General features: G+C 33.2%; 1 pseudogene; it reads left to right on the forward strand.

Annotated features, from left to right (window-relative positions):
• Nucleotides 1-2,607: 2,607 nt before the first annotated feature.
• On the forward strand, nt 2,608-3,503 carry LOC100438962 (ribosome production factor 2 homolog; annotated as a pseudogene).
• The last annotated feature ends 11,709 nt before the right edge of the window (nt 3,504-15,212 follow it).

Below are 15,212 nucleotides of genomic sequence, written 5' to 3' on the forward strand. Positions count from 1 at the left end.
AGTTATGTGCATTCAGTTTTATGCATACTAATGTTTTGATAATAACTTGAAGATTCAGTTTACTGCTTAGCAACGATATTTTGCAATTAATATTAAATATCTAAGTATTTTAATTTAACTTATAATTTGCAGTTCTGAAATTTAAACAGAGTTTAAAAGGAAATATTGCTTTCTCTTATGTTCATATTCACTATCATATCTTTTAAAAGGAAATTATTCTAATCCTAAATTTATTCAATACCCAAGGGATTTTTAAAAATTCTTTTTAACAGAAAAAATAGTATCTTCAAACAAGAACAGTTGGATTGACAGACTGGAATGAGGTTTGTTGTATGTCTGATAAAGAATCAGGAAAGTCACGATAATTTCAGAAAACTAATAACTAGACCTGAGGACTAACCCTCAGAATACTAAAGATTTTATATTTGTTAAACAACTTCGGAGCAAATTTTTCTTAAATTTCTACTATATAGTGTGTATATTCTGCTTAAGCATGTGCATTTTTGTGAAATTTAATTTAAATCATATGAATATGTCTACAAAATAACTTCTGCAGAAAATATTTTACGGCAGTTAATAATTGGTTTATGTTTTACCAATCTTAAAATATATGCTCATTGTGGTATGTCATATATGAATCCCAGCAGAAATAAATGTAATTTAATAGTGTACTTTTAATAATTATAAAATTGAAAATACACCCATTTAGAAACCATTGCCCAGAGAGTATACTGTTACCCATCCACGGGAGAAATTTAATTCAGTAATTTCAAGAACTTGACTTTCTACGTTTTATTATCTACACAACAGTTGGAGTGATCTTTAAAAGCAAACAAGTATGTCATATCATTCCATAGTTATAATAATTAAAATGATGTCTAACTATTATTATTATAAAAAACCAAACTTACATCATTCATTGAAGTCCTGTATGTAATCTGGGCCCTGGATCCTTCACTCTATAGTTTATTTATTTGTTTCTTGAACAAAACATATTTGAAATAATATAACATAATGCCTATAAGCATGCAAATTATGAATATGAGTTTCATTTCTTCATAGCTGCATTTCCTTAGCACAATATAATCTTTAAAGATAGTAATGCTATCTACTTTGTAGACTTCTTGCAAGGATTAAATCAAATAATACATTTAAAATATTTAGTGTCTGGCTCACAGTTTGTGCTGAGTAAATGTAGGCTATTTTTATTATGATGGTTTTTATTTCAGAGGCTTTGCAACTCTTTACTCTTACTGGAATGCTCTCCCCATACAACAGTTTTTTATAAGGCTGTTTCTTTCTCATACTGCATAACTCAACACAAATTTAATAGTTTCAGAAAAGCCTTTCTGAAAAACATACAAAATCAGTCACTTACTCAACTCATACTATATCCCTTCATTATATTTTATCTTTTCATGGCAGTTAAATTTATGCATAAATATTTAGTATTTGCACATACTGGTTTAATTACATCCAATACAATGTAAACTCCATAAATTCAGGGACTTTGTCAATCTCACGGATTGATTTCTCTACAAAAGCTGAGAAAGGCTCTTATGTATAGTAGGTCTCAAAGAATAAATAATTAATACATATGTATGTCAAAACAAAAGCATAAGTTCCAAACAATATCCGTTGTAAAAATGACATTTATCAAATTTATATATTGTGCTTAAAGAAAAATATAAAACATTTTGTCTCAGTGTCTCTACCACAACATATTTTATCAACAGCAACAATTCGATGGTAAATTCAGTGTTTAATTTGTATTTCTCTTCTGAGTCCTCTAAAGCTTTAATAGTTACCATTGCTTCCTCCTTAAAACACGTCCTTGATTTGGATTCCAAAACATTATAGTCTCCTAGATTCCTTCCTACTTTGCAATTTGCTTTTTCTTGGTCAACTTGGCTGGCTCCTCTTCTACCCCCATGTATCTCAGTGGAAAACTGACCTCTTGGTTCTTTTCTCTTCAGTCTCCTGTCACTTCCTTGATGATCTCATAAAGTCATGACTTTAAATGTCACTGAAAATTCCAAAATTTTTATCCCTACCCATGCTCTTTTCCCTGGAATCTAAATTTGAATGTCTGTTTATGTGGCATCTAGTTTAGAATTTCTAATAAACATCTCCAACTTAACATGTCCCCAAATTGTTGTACTCTCATCCCTCCAAACTACTCCATCTGTAGTCTCCGCCTTCCGTCATGTTGATCTGGTAAGAATCCTTGATTATATCTGTGAATTTCTCCTTTCTCTCAGACCCTGAGGGCAATTCACATGAAAATTCTGTTCTGTGTTGTCTTCACAACATACTACCACATCAACCTCTAATACTCCTGTCCAAGACTCCATCTGATCTTATTTAGAAATATGGCTATACCTTTATAATTGGTCTCCCTGCTTCCATTCTTACTTTCCCTCCCAGAAATGCACAGTTTACTCTCAATACAAGATCTAGAATGACACTGACACTTATAATGGGTAAGCGGTATCATGTCACTTCTCTTGTTTGCTTTTTTTAAAATCTCATTGAACATTAAAAACAAGCAAACAAACAAAAAACACTTGGCATTTTACGTGGTTTGGGTTGTGGGTTGCAGTAGCCATGGATCAAGTTGTAAAGCCCAAAATAATAAGAACCAAGAAATTCCTTGGGAAGAGAGAACTGAAATTCAGTGAAAATATTAAAAATGCCATGTTGATTAAAGAGGAGAATGCAACTGCAACAGTGACACAAGTACTTAGAGATGTGTATGCATTGAAAAATCTATGTGGCTTTTTGTACAAAAAGAAAAATATTACAAGACCGTGCTAGAACCAGATATCACTGGAATTCTTCGAAATAGTCAGATTGTTCTTTATTCACGTATGGCTCCCATAAGAAGAAATGAACAAATAATCTAATAAGAGATCACATGTATGGCTATCTTTTGCTAGATATGATAGAATTAGGCATTGAGAAATTTGTCTCATTAATAGACATTAAGAACAGTAAATGCCCTGAGAAAACAAAACCCATGATAATATTTGCTGGTGAGGATTTTGATGTAAAAGAAGACTCTATAAGGCTAAAGAGTCTTCTTACTGATTTTTTCAGCAGCCCAGGAGTATCAGATAGCCTCCCAACTGGATTAGAGTATGTTTTACACTTCACCACACAGTAAGGGAAGATTTATTTTCGAAGTTATGAGTTACTGCTGAAGAAATCTGTAGCAGAATACCACAGATTGAAGTGGAGATATGGAAACCTCATTGGATCGGGTTCTGAGGAGGACATACCTGGCATCAGATGAACTTTATAAATTATCTATGCAAATGCCAAAACTTTCAAGCCAAAGAGGAAGAAAATTATCTCCCATGATACTTTTGGTATAATTTGTGGAAGGATTCATATGCAGAAGTAAGGCCTAAGCAAACTACAAACTGGGAAAATGAGGGGTTTGATGTAAACCCCTGAAGAAAATAGAAGACCATGAGAAAAAAAACAAAGATAATTTTTAAAAATAAAACTTAGCCAACACACCAAGAGCAATTAAACCACAAAAGCAAAAATTTATAGTACTCTACAAGACCCCATATAATATTTCTCTTTTTCCCTCTGATCTTATATTTTACTTTTCTCACCCTTGTTCTCTCCATGCAGGCCACTTGCTATTTTCTCTGCACTGTAGAAAAGCCAGGTATGCTCCTAACTCACAGTGTGTGTACTTGCTGGTCCCTCTGTGTGGAATACTTTTCTCTCAGATAACTTCATGGCTCCTTCCTGCACTTCCTTGGATTTTCTTCAAATGTCTCCTTTACAGTTAGGCTTTTCCTGACTACTCTCTTTAAAACTGTAATCCCAAACTCTACGTGGCACACCCAATTTGTGTTCTCAGGTTTATTTAAAAAAAAAAAAACAAGTTTTATTCATTTGACAACTACCCATTTATTTCATTTTTAAATTTTCTGTCTTTTCTCAGCAGATAGAGGATAATTTAAATCTTATTTTTTATGCTGTATTCCTAGAGGAGGACAGAGTTAAAGTAGCTAGTCTGTGATCCATTCATTTCCTTTATTTTCCAGAGAAAGCGAGCTCCTTTTAATTGAAATTTTAGATAAATAGACTAATGATATTTGCTATAAGCAAGAAATTATCTATTAAATACTTTTTCTAGGATGCCTTGGCTGCAGGATTCCTTACATCAAATCAATATAAAATCCTATGAGACATGATTCTTTGAAGAATGTTATGAAAATGAAATAGAATTTGAGGTATAAATTGATATTTCTCATCATTTAAATGCTCACTACAATGTGAATAATTACATAAACCTCACATAAAAAAACTGACTTATTAATCTGAGCCAGATATGTATGCCCTATGCAAGAAAAGGAACTGGAGAATGCTAGAGACCCTAGGAGACCCTAGACAGGTCTCAGAGGTCTGTCTCTGCTTCATGAGACTCTTTTAGTTGTCTATGTTCTTGAAATTGTTAATAAAGATTGAAACTGGCTGAGCTTATGCGATGTGAATATAATTCAACAATTCCATGTTATGTGTTACCTCACCAAACACTTTAAACAGTGCCTGAAATATTATGATTTATGAATATTAGGTGTATGAATAAATAACTAGATTGTCCTCACAGTACTCTCATGAAGATATTGAATTTTTTATTTTAATATCATTAGGTAACCACTTTTGTTTAAAATGATAAATATTGTAGATGTAGAACTATAATAAAACAAGAGAGAGCAGAGCTCTTTCTTTTTACAGAGATTTACTATTGTTTTTTGTTTCAATTTCATTTAGTTCTGCTCTAATCCTGTCATTTGTTTTCTTCTGCTGGGTTTTAGTTTGGATTGTTCTTGTTTCTCCACATCTGTGAGGTGTGACCTTAGATTGTCTATTTGTGCTCTTTCAGACTTTTTGATGCAGGCATTTAATGCTATAAACTTTCCTCTTAGCACCACTTTTACCATATTCCAGAAATTTTGATAGGCTGTGTCACTATTATTGGTCAGTTCAAAGCATCTTTAAATTTCTATCTTGATTTCATTTTTGACCCCAAAATCATTCAAGAGCAGGTTATTTAATTCCCATGTATTTGCATGGTTTTGAGTGTGCCTTTTGCAGTTGATTTCCAATTTTATTCCATTGTCATCTGAGACAGTACTCAATTGTTTCTTTGTTGGCTTTCTGTCTTGAAGACCTGTCTAGTGCTCTCAGTGGATTATTAAAGTCCCCAACTATTACTGTGTTGCTCTCTATCTCATTTCTTAATTCTAGTGGTAATTGTTTCATAAATTTGGAAGCTCCAGTGTTAGGTGCATATATATTTAGAATTGTGATATTTTCCTGTTGGACTAATCCTTTTATCATTATATAATGTCCCTGTTTGTCTTTTTTAGCTGCTGTTGTTTTAAAGTTTGGTTTGTCTGATATAAGAATACCTACTCCTGCTCACTTTTGGTGTCCATTTGCATAGAATATCTTTTCCACTCCTTTACCTTATGTTTATGTGAGTCCTTATGCATTACATGAGTCTCCCGAAGACAGCAGACACTTGATTGGCAAATTCTTATCCATTCTGCCATTTTGTATCTTTTAACTGGCGGATTTAGGCCATTTACATTCAATGTTAGTATTGAGATGTGAGGTGCTATCCTATTCGTTGTGCTATTTGTTACCTGAATACCTTGTTTTTTTTTTGTTTTTATTTTTTTCATTGTGTTATTGTTATAGATGTCTTGTGAGACTTTAAGGAGATTCTATTTTGGTGTATTTCAAAGATTTGTTTCAAGATTCAGAGCTCCTTTTAGCAGTTCTTCTAAGTGCTAGCTTGGTAGTGGTGAATTCTCTCAGCATTTGTTTGTCTGTATACAAAATTCATGGGTGATAATTGTTTTGTTTAAGGAGGCTAAAAATAGAACCCAAATCCCTTCTAGCCTGTAGTGTTTTTGCTGAGAAATCTGCAGTTAATCTGATAGGTTTTCCTTTATAAGTTATCTGATACTTTTGCCTCCCAGCTCTTAAGATTCTTTCCTTCATCTTGACTTTAGATAACCTGATGAGTATGTACCTAGGTGATGATCTTTTATGATGAGTTTCCCAGGTGTTCTTTAAGCTTCTTGTATTTGAATGTCCAGATCTTTAGCAAGGCTGGGAAAGTTTTCATCAATTATTCCCTCAAATATATTTTTCAAACTCTTAGGTTTTTCTTCTTCCTCTGGAACACCAATTATTCTTAGGTTTGGATGTTTAACATAGTCTCAAATTTCTTGGAGACTTTGTTCATTTTTAAAATTGCTTTTTCTTTGTCTTTGATGGATAGGATTAATCTGAAAACCTTGTCTTCAAGCTCTGAATTTTTTCTTCTGCTTGTTTGATTCTATTGTCGAGATTTCAAGTGTATTTTGCGTTTCTCTGTGTCCTTAATCTCCAGAAGTTGATATTTTTAAAAAATTTATGCTGTATTTCACTGAAGAGCTTTTCTTTCATATCCTGAATTGTGTTTTTAATTTATTTAAGTTGAGCTTCACCTTTCCCTGGTGCCTCCTTGATTAGCTTAACAGTCTACCGGAATTCTTTTTTTGGCTATTCAGAGATTTCTTCTTGACTTGGACCCATTGCTGGCAAGCTGGTATGGTCTTTTGGTGGTGTTAAAGAACCTTGTTTTGTCATATTACCAGAACTGTTTTTCTGTTTACCTCTCATTTGGGTAGACTATGTCAGAGGGAATATCTGGTATTCAAGGGCTGCTGTTCAGATTCTTTTTTCCCATGGGGTGCTCCCTTGATGTGGTGTTCTCCCACTTCCCCTAGAAATGGGGCTTCCTGAGACCTGAACTGTAGTAATTGTTTTTGTTCTTCTGGGTCTAGCCACCCAATGAAGCTACCAGTACTCCACTACTGGGGAGTGTCTACAAAGAGTCCTGTGATGTGATCCATCTGTAGCAGGGGAATGAAGTAGACTCTCTGAGGGTCTTGGTTGTGTTTTTGTTTAGTGCGCTGATTTTGTATTGGTTGGCCTCCAGCCAGAAGGTGGCACTTTCAAGAAGAGTGCATCAGCTGTGGTCCTATTGGGAGGATGCAAACTTGCCCTAGGGACACCTGGTTAAGTATTAAGGATTCTCAGATGGTTGGCAGGGCCATAGAGCTCCTAAGATATTATGACCTTTGTCTTTGGCTACCAAGGTGTGTAGAGAAAGACCACCAGGCAGGAGCAAGGATAGGTGTGTCTGAGCTCAGCCATTCCTTGGGTCTGGGTTGCTGTGGCTGCTGTGGGGAATGGGGGTATGGTTCCCAATCCAATGGAATTATATTCCAAGGGGGATTATGGCTACCTCTGCTGAGTCATACAATTCACCAGAGAAGTCGGGGAAAGCCAGCAGTCATTGGCCTCACCCCACTCTCATACAGCTGGCAGTCCTAAAGGCAGGTGTCACTCCCACTGTGCCCCCTAAACAGTACCCAGTCAATTTCCAGGCAGCTGGTGACCAGGACTGAGAACTTGCCCAAGACCACAACCCTCCCTGTTGAGAGACCAAGAGAACTCACAGTTTTTTGGTGTCTTGAGGAGCCTGCAGTGGTGATCCAGTTCCTTCAAAAGGTCTGTGGATTTCTCTTCTTTTTTATATAGATTTACTAAATTAGAGCAAGAGAAATGATATCATGTAGCTAATATTGATTAAAGTTGTTGGGTAAATTAATCCCCTGTGATAAACATACATTAAAATTTTAAGTCAATAAAAGCATCTTCCTTTAATAAATGATCTGCTTTGTCAACAAGTTTTTGTTTAATCTTCCTCTCAAGTATACATGTCAATAACCTTTGGAAATACTTAAATAAATTTTTCAGTATTTTAGGAATGTCCATTGTCCTTCCTAACAAGTAGACTTACATGGGAATTCAAATTTATGATGAAATATTAGAGAAAGTACACAGTTAATGTAAAATTAGGATATTGGTTATGTAAATATTTGATAATTTAGTGTTCTAATCCATAGTTAGCTGAGTTGTCTTTCAAGACCTGTACAAAAGAGTTCTATTTTTTTAATTCTTAATTATCTGAAAACTCAATTTGATAGTAAACTTTCTTAATTAGGTTTTAACGAAGAACGTGAAACATGTATCTTTTTACTCACCATTCATTATTCAGTGCTTCTTTTTGCATTACTCCAGCCTTTAACTTGAACCTATTTGAGTCATTGTTTTTTGAAACTTTTTCAATTCTGTTTTAAATTCATATTGAAGTTTCCTTGTCTAACCCATCACTAAAATAAGTATTATTTCTTTCTAATGGCACAGTTGAAGAAATATTTTGACAGCACCATTGCTATAAATTACATATTAAGGAAAGATTTGTGTTTATTAACTTTCATGCTGAAAAAAAGCAGAGAACAGGCAAGAATAATGAATATATTTGTCCATTGCAGTCTCTAAATTTTGTTATATCTTTTGAGGAAAGTTGTGTAACTGAATATGTCTAGCAATAGATATCTTGGACTTAACATGTATTTAAAAAATAAGAGTTTCCTAGGAAGATGACTATACTTTAAAAATTTTAGCTTTACGCATGATATGGCATATGCTAAACCTTTACCATGAAAGAATATCATAATCAGTTAAGTGTTTGCCACTTCTGATGGTGCAGAAGCTCCTTGAAATCCATGTATCTCTTTCTGATATGTGTCAAACACTTAGCTGATTTCAAGGAACTAAGTGTTAGCTCCCAACAGAAGTCTACCATCTGAAGTCCAACTACCGTCAGAAGTTGAATTGTTTTTCTGTTTACCTCTCAGAATTATTTTTCTGTTTACCTGTCATTTGGGTAGACTGTCAGAGGGAATATCTGGTATTCAAGGGCTGCTGTTCAGATTTTTTTTTGGAATGCAGGAAGAGTGAATACAGAACTTAGCTATGGCATTTTACTATAGAGTGGAGTAGGGAAATATTATTGTGGTCCCTGTACCTCAATTTAAGTGATTTCCCTTCTTGGATCCAAATCTTGGCACTGTTTTGGGGGTGCTTAAAAGGCTATTCTGTAGAGTTTGTTGTATGTTTTAATAGGGTTCTTAACACAAAATATTTATGAATTATAACATTTTAGTAACATTGCACCTTAGTATGAAATTTATCCTTGACTTTAGTAATGTGTTCATGGGCAAGATGTTGTGAGTCTGAAAAATTGTAAGGTTCCTGTTGATAGAAAATATAACAAAATTTATGCAAAAGTTTACATTTGCCTATTTGACATATATAAAATGTACACCTGAACATTGTTCTTTCACAAAATTAATATTATATATGTGATACAAAAAATAAATAATTTATATTTTAAAACTTTATTAAGGGGCCAGTTTTGGTTTTACAAATAGTGAGTTCTTACGTCTTTCTATGCAAACTATCATAATTTGGCCAGTGGGAGCTCATTTAAGATGACTGTCATGCCCTGTTAATAAATTGTATAAAATTTAAAAAATCTTATTTTTTTCCTGGAAAAAAAAAATATGTCATATAACCACTATGTACCTTTCCTGAGCCAGCTATAGAAACAGACATGCATCAAATAAACCTGCAATTCCTCTTAGCAGAAAAGGATATTAGTAATTGTAATCTTAGCCATAGTAATTATTTGAAATTTGGAATTGTGAAGTGGCTTTGTTTTGGGGAAATTAATAGAATAGTGGTTAAGAAAATAAACTTTGAAATCAAGTATTCATTTTGATATTTTTACAGTTACTCTCCAGCACTACTTCATAATGTACTTAAGCATATATATGTACTTAAATATAACTATATATCTAGGGATTTTCTACACATTTTGCTCATTTAATGTAATTGTTGTTATAACTAAAATGAATTAGAATTCACATATAGATTTTTAAAGGTGAAATAAAATGTTTGTTTTAATTGGGGAACAACTATTTCTGTCAAATCTAAAAGCAACAGAAAATATAATGTACATGTTTCTTAAGTATACAATATAGATGTTTTCAATTTTATTTTTATCAGCATTGTGTTGCAATAAGAGAAGATTTCAATTTAATTATTTGCCTTCAGGAGTTATCAGACTTTCACGATAGTAGCATATATATCTATATCTATAGTGAAAACAAATAATATATTTATACTAGATCTTAGCCAAAAGGCTGAGAAGTGATCCAAATAATATATTTAAATTACAATGTTAGGATTTGCTAAATAACATGTTTAAATTAGAATAGTATGTCTTAAAATCATAGGTTAAATTAATCAAATTATATTAAACACTCTAAAATACAATACAGAAAAATCTTACTGTTTTAGTGTTGAGCCATATGAAAAAGTTTCTACAATAGTATACCTAAGTATAGAACACAAGGTGATGGTCTGAGATGCAGGCTTATTTCTTATAAATTCTCCTCTAGATAGCTAAGAATTAGGCCTAGCCAACCTGAACACAGTGCCTATTGCCTGAGAAGTTGTCCTAACTTAACTTTGAAGACACTAGGAAAGACATCTAGATTTAAAACATATTTCAAAATAAATAAGAAAACTGTTTAAAGAATCATAACTTTCTGAAATTATACTTTTTTTGCTCTTTGATTTTTCTGAGCCCAATTATAGATTGAGTTTATTCATATGAATATCTACAAAAACATACATATATAGGCACATTAATGTTATTGCACCTATGTGTGTAACTTTTATTTAACTGTCAGCTTTATATAATCATTTTCTCAGAAGTGTTCTTAGGTAAGTGTAGACTGTTAATTACCTCAGTACTACTAATTATTCTAAAGATTAGAAGATTACAAAGGAATTTCAGAAAATATGTACAACTTAACCTCACAGTACTTGTAATATTGCTGATATTGTTTATCTCAGAAAATATTACATATCAAAAATTAAACAAAGTTTAAAATTTAATTAGAACAATATCTTTGGTCCACATGGTTTCAAATTCATCTGAATTTTATGAGCCGTTTATGAAAGACAGTAGTATTTTTAAATATAATATAAGGGTTCCAGAGCCATCTTTATATTTACATAGCCTCAAATTTTAGCTTAATTCAAATGATCTGCTTTACAATAGTAAAGATAAGAAATATAGAAATTAAATGCTCCATTCAATTCAGCTTTTATGAAAAATCCAAATAATTTCTTGAAAAGATATATTATGCTCTTAAACAATTTTCCCTCTAGGAACGCATAGTCACCACAAAGATAAAACAACATTGAATTATCTTAAAGCTAATAGGATAAAACAAACTTACACTAAATGCCATAGCATAATTTACTTTGCCAAATAATCTATTTATAAATGTGTGTGGAGTAAATTTTGCTCAAGGTTTAATGTTTAAAATTTGTTAGTCTTCAGCTGTAACTCTGATTTCTATTCAATATTTTTAAATTAAGTGCAACCAATTTCTGATTCTTAACTATCTAACTTTGAAATATACCTTATGCCAAAAGACAAACACAAGTACCTTCTATTTTTCTTTGTGAGTTTGTGTGCATGTGTATGTGTGTGTTGGTTACGTTTATTTGTTGAGTTTGGCATAGTTGATTACTGACTGCTGATCTGCTTTGAATTAGAATATTTTTATTCTTTTATTCTGGATAAATTTGGCTTTATCTCATGGATTCTGAGGCTGTTTGAAAAAAATAATATTTCATTTGCATTTCTGCTTTTAAGAATTTAAAAAATATTACACTGGAAAATGTTTTAATTTTAGATACACTTTAATACTAAGATTGAAGTAATTCTTATTCAACTATACTTACATTAATTTAATTAGAAGAGGAATTTGTTTTCAGTATTTCTTAATACATTGTAATTAATTAACTTAAAATAGGTTTTGAAAATACTAAGAGGTCAGATATACAATAATCCAATTTATCAGTAACTTCCCAAAGTGCATTTTTTAGATGAGTTGCATATCAAGATAGGTTTAACAACATAAAATATAACCTTACTGCACCCATAAATAGTACAAAATTAAATAATACAGAAGTTTATTTTTCTGTTAAAAAAAAAAAAAATGAACCAGGGCCGGGCGCGGTGGCTCACACCTGTAATCCCAGCACTTTGGGAGGCCTACGCAGGTGGATCACAAGGTCAGGAGATGGAGACCATCCTGGCTAACACAGTGAAACCCCGTCTCTACTAAAAAAATACAAAAAAAGATTAGCAGGGCGTGGTGGCGGGCGCCTGTAGGCCCAGCTACTCGGGAGGCTGAGGCAGAAGAATGGCGTGAACCTGGGAGGCAGAGCTTGCAGTGAGCCGAGATCGTGTCACTACACTTCAGCCTGGGGAACAGAGCAAGACTCCATCTAAAAAAAAAAAAAAAAAAAACGGAAGTGTCACCTCAGTCTGGGATAATGACTCCACAAAGTCATCAAGGCAGCAGGTGCCTTCTAGATCATTGCACTGTCACTCCAAGGTTTTGTTCTTAGTCTTTGTGATGGTTAATATTGAGTGTCAACTTGATTGGATTGAGGATGCAAAGTATTGTTCCTGGGTGTTCTGTGAGGGCGCTGCCAAAGGAAATTAGCATATTTGAGTCAGCGAACTGGGAGAGGCTGACCTACCCTCAATCTGGATGGGCACCATCTAATCAGCTGCCAGTGTGCCTAGAATAAACAGGCGGAAGAAAGTGGAATGACGAGACTTGCTGAGTCTTCTGGCCTTTATCTTTTTCCCGTGCTGGATGCTTCCTGCTCTCGAACAACAGACTCCAAGTTCTTCAGCTTTTAGATACTTGTACTTAAACCAGTGATTTATCAGGGGCTCTCGGGCCTTCGGCCACAGACTGAAGGCTGCACTGTAAGCTTCCCTACCTTTTGAGGTTTTGGAACTCAGACTGGCTTCCTTGCTCCTCAGCTTGCAGATGGCCTATTGTGGGAATTCACCTTGTGATCGTGTGAGTCAATTCTCCTAATAAACTCCCCTTCATATATACATATATCCTATTAATTCTGTCCCTTTAGAGAAAGCTGACTCATACAGTCTTCTTTCTCCATATGGCTGCTATCACACTGGTCATCGTACATGTATAAGAAGCAGGATGTAATAGGATAAGGATAAGAAGCAGGATGTAATAGGATAAGGATAAGAAGCAGGATGTAATAGGATAAGGATAAGAAGCAGGATATTATGCATCGTATATGTATAAAAAGCAGGATGTAATAGGAAAAGGAAGTTGTAGCTTCCATAGTTGAGTATATGCTGAGAATATCATGATTAACCTAAGTTGCCAATGTTGTTCAGCTCTTGCGTACATCGTCTTCTCCATTCTAAGAGAGGCTGAAAAATTCCATCTTGTGCGTGGTTGCCATTACTGAGATTTCTTTCAGCTAAAAACAGGGATACTGTGATTAAAGTAGATAAATACACATTCATACTATTAACTAGTCATCACTGCCTCCTTCTGTGCAATGGCGCCTCAAGGAATTAAGGAGGAAAATTAGAATTCACTTCTTTCAGATTGTTTTTGACAAAAGCTGCTATAGTACAATATTACTCAGGTGTGTTTAAGAGGAATGAAAGTATTATTTCCTGCCTTTTACATTATTTCCTGAAAGTTCCTTTAACATAAGTTTAATAATTGGTTTCCAGCTACATGGAAATATTTGACACTGGCCATTAGGCTTTTCCAGTAAAATAGTTTCAATAATGACTCTCAAAAAATGTTAACATTCAGACTTCAGTTATAATTAGAAATTTTATAATTAGATTGATTTTATAATTAGAAATTTTGATTTTGCTTACAAATATATAACAAATAAAAATATATAATTATTTCATTATATTACAAAAAGAAAAATAGTGCAATGAATGACCACAAAAAGGTAGACAGTATGGTATCCCCTTTGTGTTGGAGAAGAAAACATGAAGCTGACAAATATATTTTTGGTTATGCCGAGTTCGAAGTGTTGATAATACCTTTATTTGGAAATATCCTCTAGACATAGAACAAATATTTGAAGTAGAAATTTGAGGCTCAAAATAAATGAGATTTTTGAAAAGTAGATAACTGATCTCAATGATTCTAAATCTCTTGATCTCTAAAGATTATATCTTGAGGTACTAAACATATTTGTAGGTGAATCTAAAACCCTTTTGAGAAATAGACAAGAAGTTAATAAACTGGAAGTACTGTAAGTTAACATGAAGTAAATGAAATTGTGACTCCAAGAAAATGTGAAAAACATTTTACAAAACAATCTATCCCGAGGAATTTTATCAAGCACATTGAATAGATTTTGCATCATTAAAAAATAAGTTGTTATCAATTGGTACTATAATAATAAACAGCCATAAGAATGACTGTTTTTTATATGACTGCAAGAGATTTGAAACACTGGCATATGTGAAATTGAAGATATTTGATGAAGCAAACCAAGAAAGAAACATACTGGCTCTATGACACAACTGTTAGGTAAAATAGCAGTTGACTTAGCCACCTTTGAAAAAGTATTTCTTAATAGTCACTAAACAGGTGTGGGCTGAATAGAAGTAACATACCTCTATCTGGGTTCATTTGCTCTTTTTTGGGTTATAATTTTCGGTTTCTCTACGACAAATTCCTGTTCATCCTTTGGAAGAAATCAAGCATCAGCTCCTCTGTGAGGGATTATCTAACCCTCTACCTAGAGGACCACCTTTAACATATATATGGCACCACACATGTCTCTTTTGCAGTACTTGCCCAATTTTCTTGGGATGCTCATTTATTTTGACTACACACATACTTACAGTCCCATAGATCTAAAAATACAGAGGACAGGAATTTTGTCTATTTTAATCAGTAGCTTGAAAAAGTACTTTGGTGCTATGCTAATGAAGAAGTATAGTGAGAAAAAATAGAAATATTTTAGATAAAATTTTAAACATTTTGAAAAGTATTGAATATGCCAGGATAAAAGGAAACATTAAGAGTTTAAAGTCACATACGTTTGGTCACAAAATGCACAACAACTGAATGGGAAATATGTTCTTCTTATTAATAAGTAATGATTGTGAAAAATAGAGGAATTTTAATTGATTTTAATTTAAATAAGGATTGATTATGTGGAGGATATAATAATTCTACCAGTATTTCAGAAACATAAGAATGCTGCTTAGAATAAATAATTCAAAAAACGCAGTACTTTGATCTGGTCAGATCACGTGTCACTTTTGAATATTTTGTTTGATTTTTTTATTACATTTATTTAGTGTAACAGTCAAAAGGCAT

Source organism: Pongo abelii, chromosome 3, assembly GCF_028885655.2.
Source record: "Pongo abelii isolate AG06213 chromosome 3, NHGRI_mPonAbe1-v2.0_pri, whole genome shotgun sequence".
Taxonomy (NCBI): domain Eukaryota; kingdom Metazoa; phylum Chordata; class Mammalia; order Primates; family Hominidae; genus Pongo; species Pongo abelii.